This window comes from Mastomys coucha, unplaced genomic scaffold, assembly GCF_008632895.1.
Source record: "Mastomys coucha isolate ucsf_1 unplaced genomic scaffold, UCSF_Mcou_1 pScaffold20, whole genome shotgun sequence".
Lineage (NCBI taxonomy): Eukaryota > Metazoa > Chordata > Mammalia > Rodentia > Muridae > Mastomys > Mastomys coucha.
In genome coordinates, this window is record NW_022196903.1 from 25,314,013 (window position 1) to 25,321,156 (window position 7,144).

At 41.6% G+C, this 7,144-nt stretch overlaps 1 protein-coding gene across 2 annotated transcripts in view; it reads right to left on the reverse strand.

Moving 5' to 3' along the window:
• Ube2h (ubiquitin conjugating enzyme E2 H) overlaps positions 1-7,144 on the reverse strand; it is a 92,218-nt gene that overhangs the window by 84,375 nt on the left and 699 nt on the right. The gene's annotated exons all lie outside the window — the stretch shown is intronic.

Consider the following 7,144-nt stretch of genomic DNA (forward strand, 5'->3'; position numbering starts at 1 on the left):
ACCAAAAAAAAAAAAAAAGCAAAGCATATAAGTAATAGATTTCATTATATCCCTCCAAAGTGATGGCATTTACATTATTTTTTTAAAGATTTATTTATTATCATACATAAGTACACTGCAGCTGTCTTCAGACACACCAGAAGAGGGCATCAGATCTCATTACAGGTGGTTGTGAGCCACCATGTGGTTTCTGGGATTTGAACTCAGGACCCTTCAGAAGAGCAGTCAGTGCTCTTACTCGCTGAGCCATCTCACCAGCCCCAGGCATTTACACTATTATTACAACAGTAAAATATTAACATCTCTCTCTCAAAACAAAACAAAACATAAAAAACAAACCTTTAGCTGGCCAGTAGTGACATGGGCCTTTAATCCCAGCAGACAGAAGGTGACCTTTGTAAAGATACTGTCAGTAAAAGTTATGACTGTATTTCTTTTTTTTTTTCCCTTGGTTTTTTATTCTGAGACAGGGTTTCTCTGTGTAGCCCTGGCTGTCCTGGAACTTACTCTGTAGACCAGGCTGGCCTCAAACTCAGAAATCTGCTTGCCTCTGCCTCCCAAGTGCTGGGATCAAAGGCATGTGCCACCACCGCCCAGCATGACTGCATTTCTTTATGGGCTACAAAACAAAATACTTCATAAAAAAATTTTTAGCTCACTTATTTCTTTTCTTCAGTTTTATGTAAGTGCTGTGTGTGTGTGTGTGTGTGTGTGTGTGTGTGTACAGAAGCATCCACACCCACAGGCCTGCAGGATTCTTCTGTCCTCACTTCCCACCTTGTCATATGGGCACAGGGATTACACACTCATGCTACAGCATCAGCTTTTAATTGGTTCTAAGGATCAGAACGCTGATTCTCACAGACTTTACCCAGAGCCATCTGCTTAGCACTAATTTCAATTGGGAGAGAGTTGCTGTAACACTGGCTTTGACACACTGGGGTCGGGGGGTGGGAGGGTGTCATTTAATGTGAGTCATTTAAAATACCTAATTGAAACAAAAGTTTAACATCAGAGTTTTATCTATGTATGAAAGAGATATCATTAGTAAAAGTTATATTTGAATTATCTTCTAAACAGTAAAACATAAACCCTTGCAAGGTGGCACAACCTTTAATCCTAAAACTAGGAAGGTTAAAGCAGGGGGCAAGGGAGAAGAAGTCAAGGCCAGCCTGGGATATATACTGAACTGTCTCAAGCAAAAACTTAACCACATAGCTACTACATGGTGTGGGTTATTTCTTAGTCCAACAAAAAGTACACATCCACACAAATGTTCGCAGCCACTTAAAACTATAACTAACCCAAGCACACTAAGGATCAAGATGTAAATTTTACCAGGCCTATAGGGACATACCAGCAAGACCATCTCAATAAGCTGAGGCAGAAAGATCTTTCTAGGTAAAGGCCTGCATAGGCTACAGAGCTGGTCCAAAACCAGACTGGATAACTTAGTGAGACTGTCTCAAATTTTAAAATAAAACAAACAGGCTTTCAAGGTGGTTTGATAGGTAAAGGCACTTGCCAACAAAATTGACCACCTGAATTCAAATCCTACCACATGGTAGAAAAAAACAAAGAGCTAATTTCCAAAAACAGTCCTCGGTATGTGTGGAATATTTGGTAATTGTAAATGTGATTTACACACATACAAGTAAACACAATTTTTTAAAAATAAGTACCTTATCTAAACATTTAAAAAACAAAAAGGTCGGGGCTGGTGAGATGGCTCAGCGGGTAAGAGCACAATTACTCTTCTGAAGGTCATGAGTTCAAATCCCAGCAACCACATGGTGGCTCACAACCACCTGTAATGAGATCTGACACCCTCTTCTGGGGCATCTGAAGACAACTACAGTGTACTTGTAATAAATAAATAATAAATAAATCCTTAAAAAAATATCTTTAAAAAAAAAAATGTCTGGAGACAAGTACAGTGTTTCAGACCTTGCCTAGCATGCACAAAACCCTGAGCCCAATGCCTAGTTCTAACCAGCCCGGTTTCCAGTATTTTTAACAGGGGAAAAGCAGTTACCGAGCAGGTACATATAATATGGTCACGACGTTGGAAACAAGAAATCCTGGAAAGAATAGATGCCTCAGAAGAGACAGCCACAGGCTAGGGTTTGAGGAAGACTTCCAAACGACAGTCATTTCCAGACCCCACTCTAGACCTCCTGAAGCAAGAAGGCCACAGTGGGATCCAGAACCAGTTTTAACAAACCCTCCAAGTAAGTAAGATCACACTCAAGTTTAAAAACTATTATTTAAAGGATAAGATCATGAGTGGCTGTTTTCTTTCCCTTTTTGTAACCTATATTTTCCCCAATTACTTTATTATAACACTTTCAAAACCCTACTATGTCTTTCATTAAAGTGTTTCATTAAAACACAGATTCTCTGTGTCTCCAGGTAAAAAGCTACTACATTGTAAGCATTATAGGATCTGAATTGCATATCTAAAGAAATCCAATGGTTCTTGGAACCATAAATCTGCTAAAGCTAAATGAGATTCCCAACTGCATGTGTGTGTAAATACCAGTCAGGGTGCAGGGGAGTCACATTATCCAAACACACCAGGCTGCCTTAACGCACGCCCAGAGAGAAAGGGTCTCTTACACCTGCACAAGATTTTCCCTTCATATAAGCTGAATTTGTAAGCCTGTTTGTATTTTACAACTTCAATGAAAAACTCACAGAGGTTCTTGGTTTACCAAAATAAGTTCTATAATAATCCCTGTCACCAAAATCTACACAGAGAAGACAAATTCAAAACACTGGGAGTTCCCAAGTTTTCAACTTTTAGCTTTAAGACCATAAAATTATTCTTTCATCTCACCAATGCAAGAGAGAAGCCACAGGAAATGAGGGGTCAACCACAGGTTGCCAATGGACACAGGGCTGGTTAAAAGACTGTCTACACTTTGAACACAAATTAAACAATGAATAACTTGGGGATAGAATAACTGCTGATTAACAGCAAAAACGCCAAAGCTAAAGTCTAAGATAAATGTCTCCACATTTCAATGCTTTTAACTGTTTAAAAAAAAAAGGGGGCATGTGGCTGCCCAAATATAGTATTGTCACATGAAATTACTTTTTAACTTTTCATTTAAAAAAAAAAATCAGGTTTTGTTGTTGTTTGAGACAGGGTCTCGATATAACCCTGGCCATGAGATCCACCTGCTTTTGCCTCCCAATTAATGGGACTAAAGGTGTGAGACACCACAGCTGGCAAAAGGGGGGATCAATTTTGAAAATATTAAGTATTCAAAAAGCAAGGTATAACATACAATGCTGACCCAACATCCTGGTTTAAAGGAACAATTTAAAACCTAATTCCATAAGTGAACTCACTAACCCCTCCACAGACACACAGTGCCTCACACAAAGAGGGTGCACAAATATTGAGAGGTTTCAACTTATTCCAGAAAAGTTCTGAAGCCTTTCAGCAGCCACCAGGTTTTCTGGAAATTCTAACAAGCTTAGAGTGTTGGAGGGCCATTCCTGCCACATCTTTAACCCCATCTGTAAGTCACTTAAGGACATTTAAAACGGCATATCCTGTTTTGTTACAGAGATCTCCTGGAAAAGACATCTTTGAAAAGTCATAGTATACTAAAATTTCCAAATATTACAGCAATAGAAGGTGTGCCAAGTCCCCATTATGATAAGATTCAGTTTTCTAGTTTAATTTTCTGAACATTTCTTGAATCTGAGTACAGGTTTTCCTTTTTTTACCACTTGAAAATACCCTTGGTTCTGTCAGCAGCTCAAGGCCTCCCCAGCCCCCACCTCTTTTGTATGTAAACACACTCTTGTCACACACTCCCATCAGCTGTTTGGTAGCTCCACCCCTCCTCCTTTTCCGGGTAGTAACAGAGCAGCCAATGAGCTGCAAGGAGCTGTGCCTGCGGCCTTTTGCCTGCATACGCTTTTCCAAAACAAGCAGCTCTAGCCTTCAGCAGGGGCACTGGTTCACAGATAAAAGGCTCACCAGAGCTGTGCAACAGGGCGAGACAGTCACCCCCACCAACACGGAAACCCATGTAACCTGAGCTGTTTGTTCCTCCACCAGGGAGAACTTCAACCAATATTCCTTTAGGGCAAATCACGCTTAAGGTCACCAGAGTCCCAGTTCTCAGACAATCTAAATAATCAGTGGTTGCCGATGGAAACCTCAAAGGTTGCTGGTCCTGTGTTGCTCTCAAGGCTGGCAATCTACCTGATTCTGGCAAGCAAATGGCTGCACTATCCAGGACCATTTTACAGGACCTAGGCTAAAGACGAGTGCTTTTTATTCCACAGCACCAGAAAGTCATGTAAATCAGTTTCTAGGCTCCTGTGGAGGTTTGCACAACCCTCAGCTGAGGATCAGAAGAGAAACAATGAATGAGTCAGAGTTTCAGAGCATAATCGCCCAGCAGATTAAGTGCATTGGTGCAAAACACTCACTCCCTGCATAACTTGGGAGTCAGCTATCCTACCCCATCACAAAAGAAATATCACTGGCTCTGAGGGAGACTATGTCTGGCAAGGTGCTGGAAAGCAGTGACCAATTAGTAACACACCCTCTCCTCTCCCTACCCCCACACCGCTACTTTCCTACAATATAGGTTGCTGCCAGGCTGTAAATCCTCGTAGTGTAATTATGCCCAGAAGACAGCCAAAAATGGGCTGAAAAGGAGACATCGATGAAACTGGCTATCAGCCTCCACCAACAAAATCACCGAGGGAGGAAGACAAGCACCAGACATTCCTTCAGACCTTTTCTTTTTACTTCCTTACCACCACCTTTCGTTTTTTAACCCTCAGCACTGACAGGATATTGTACCCATCTTAGCAGCAGACTGGGGAATTCACTCTCAAATTTTTCACTAAGTATACCTTACCCCAAAATTGTAAACTCCACTTGGGCCTACTGATGTGAATTCAACTGAGAAAGGAGGCCATAAAATCTCTCACCTCCACAATGCAAACACACACACACACAAAAGGAAATCCGAAAAATTTTAACTCCCAAACTACATTAAACCAGAAAATAAACTTGAAGCAGAGGTAGCCTCAAGCTTTCAAATCAAAACTGTTATCCTTTTATCTCAGAAATCTACAATTTTAAAGAGCCCTGCTTTCTTTTGTCAACAGGGGAGGTGGGGAAAGAACAGAAGCCAATGCATCTTTGCCTTTCTTCATCTTCTACTAAAAATAAGCTATGAAATAAGCCACTTAGGGAGAGGGGGAAAAAGAGACACCCTGCTGTTCTTTGTTTCCCTCTCCCTCACCCCCCCACACCAGCCACCCCCCCACACCGAGACTCCTAAATGCGGTAATCATTCTAGATGCCACAACTACTACGTGAACAAAAGGCACTGTATGCAAAAGGCACCAGGTCAAGTTAGGCCTCACTCTTTATTCTCAATCTTTCAGAAATCTATGTATGAACGTAATTTGAGGATCTGACATCGATCAAAAACAGCTGGAATTCTCTCCCCCACTCCATCCCAATTATATATTAGGGTGAAATTTGCATTAGGTGTGATGGTAACACTCAAACTCTCAATTCAAGACAAAAATAACTCCTAAGTCTAGCACCATGACATTTCCTAGTTTCTAAACAAAAATAACACCCCCCCCAACTGCTTTGTGTAGAATGTACAAAGCCATAGTTACAAGTTTTCCTGCGGTAAGAAAAGCCAGCATTTCTGTTGTCATTCATGCATTTACAAAACAATCACAACCACAAACAGCCCAGAAAGAGTGGATTTCACGTGTGCCTAGGTGTGTATCTAGCATAATACCCTTTCTTACTGGCTGCACTCTGGTCCTTCCTATTGCCCTTCCCTTATATTGTAGATTCCAAATCCTAAAACTTGCGAGTTTAACCACTATTCTTAATTTCTAGCCAGATCTCCCCTGGGCAAGGAGAAAAAAACATGTTCTTATTCCTGAAAAGATGGATTAGTGGGAAAAAAAAAATTTAAAAACAAAAAAGAAAACTCTTGTCTAGGTAACTTTCCTCCCATCCCCCAATTAAAATCCTATGCAAAAACTACTTTTAAAAAACTTCAGCAAATTCCCTAACAAGTTTTTGACAGCCACCATTATGTTTAGGAAAAATAAAAAATAAAAAACAGCAACAAATAAAAGAAGGAATTCACTTGAAGAATCTAGACAAACAACTTGAGTTATATAAACAAAATCCTGCAACGGGGGAAATGGTTGGGGGATGGGGGCAAAGCAGAAAAGAGAAACAGGAGACAGGACTTGTTAACAGCCTTTCACACACTACCGCCCCCCCTCACCCTCTCCCTGGGGATTAGCTATTTACAACACTGGGCTCTCGCCCCCACCCTCAAAATTAGCCCTCAAAAATTAAAAACATTTTTTAAATACTCGATTTGTCTTAGGAACCTTCGCGAATTTCTCTACTGGTCATGCAAAAAATCAGCCTGGATTCCAACCAAAACCACTGCCTGGAGGACTCTTATCAATTACAGCTCTCCCACTGCAACCTCGGTGTTCATAAAGTTGGGGGAAGGGGTAGAAAATAAAAGGTGTCGCTTGGCTCAGATCAGGGCAAGCAGTCCCCAAGAACCGTACCCTCGGAGAGGGAGTTTTGCTCAAGTGGCTATTTTGTTCGGGAGCTCCTTTCTCTCCTTCCTCCCAGCTGTCAGTTCCACAATATGGAGGGTGGCCTGCCTGCTAAGAGGGCCTGGGGGTCCTCACTGCATGCACTATGAGTGGGACAGGCTTTGTCAGTAGAAAGAAAAACAGGAAGGTTCTCCAGACCAGAAGGCTTAACACGAGTGTCTGATTTAAAACACTCGGAGCTCTATTACAAGAGGGGGCCCTGGGCAGACTACTCTCTTCCTAATATAGAAAGGAATTAGGGATAAAGAAGGTCGCTTGAGTTACCCCAGTTTAAGCAGCACTGTGAGTGGAAGGAACCGGGACACCTCAAGAAAGAAAGAGAGAGAGAGAAAGAAAGGCTTCCCTCTCAGGAATTTCTACAATGAGTCCATAAACCCAAAGCTAGCAAACAGGAAGCGAAGACCCTGAAGATGAGCTCCTGGTGACGAAGGAGGCGGCTAGTTATACCCCACATACACACACCCCTAAGAAAGGGCCGTCTTAGGAATCCAAA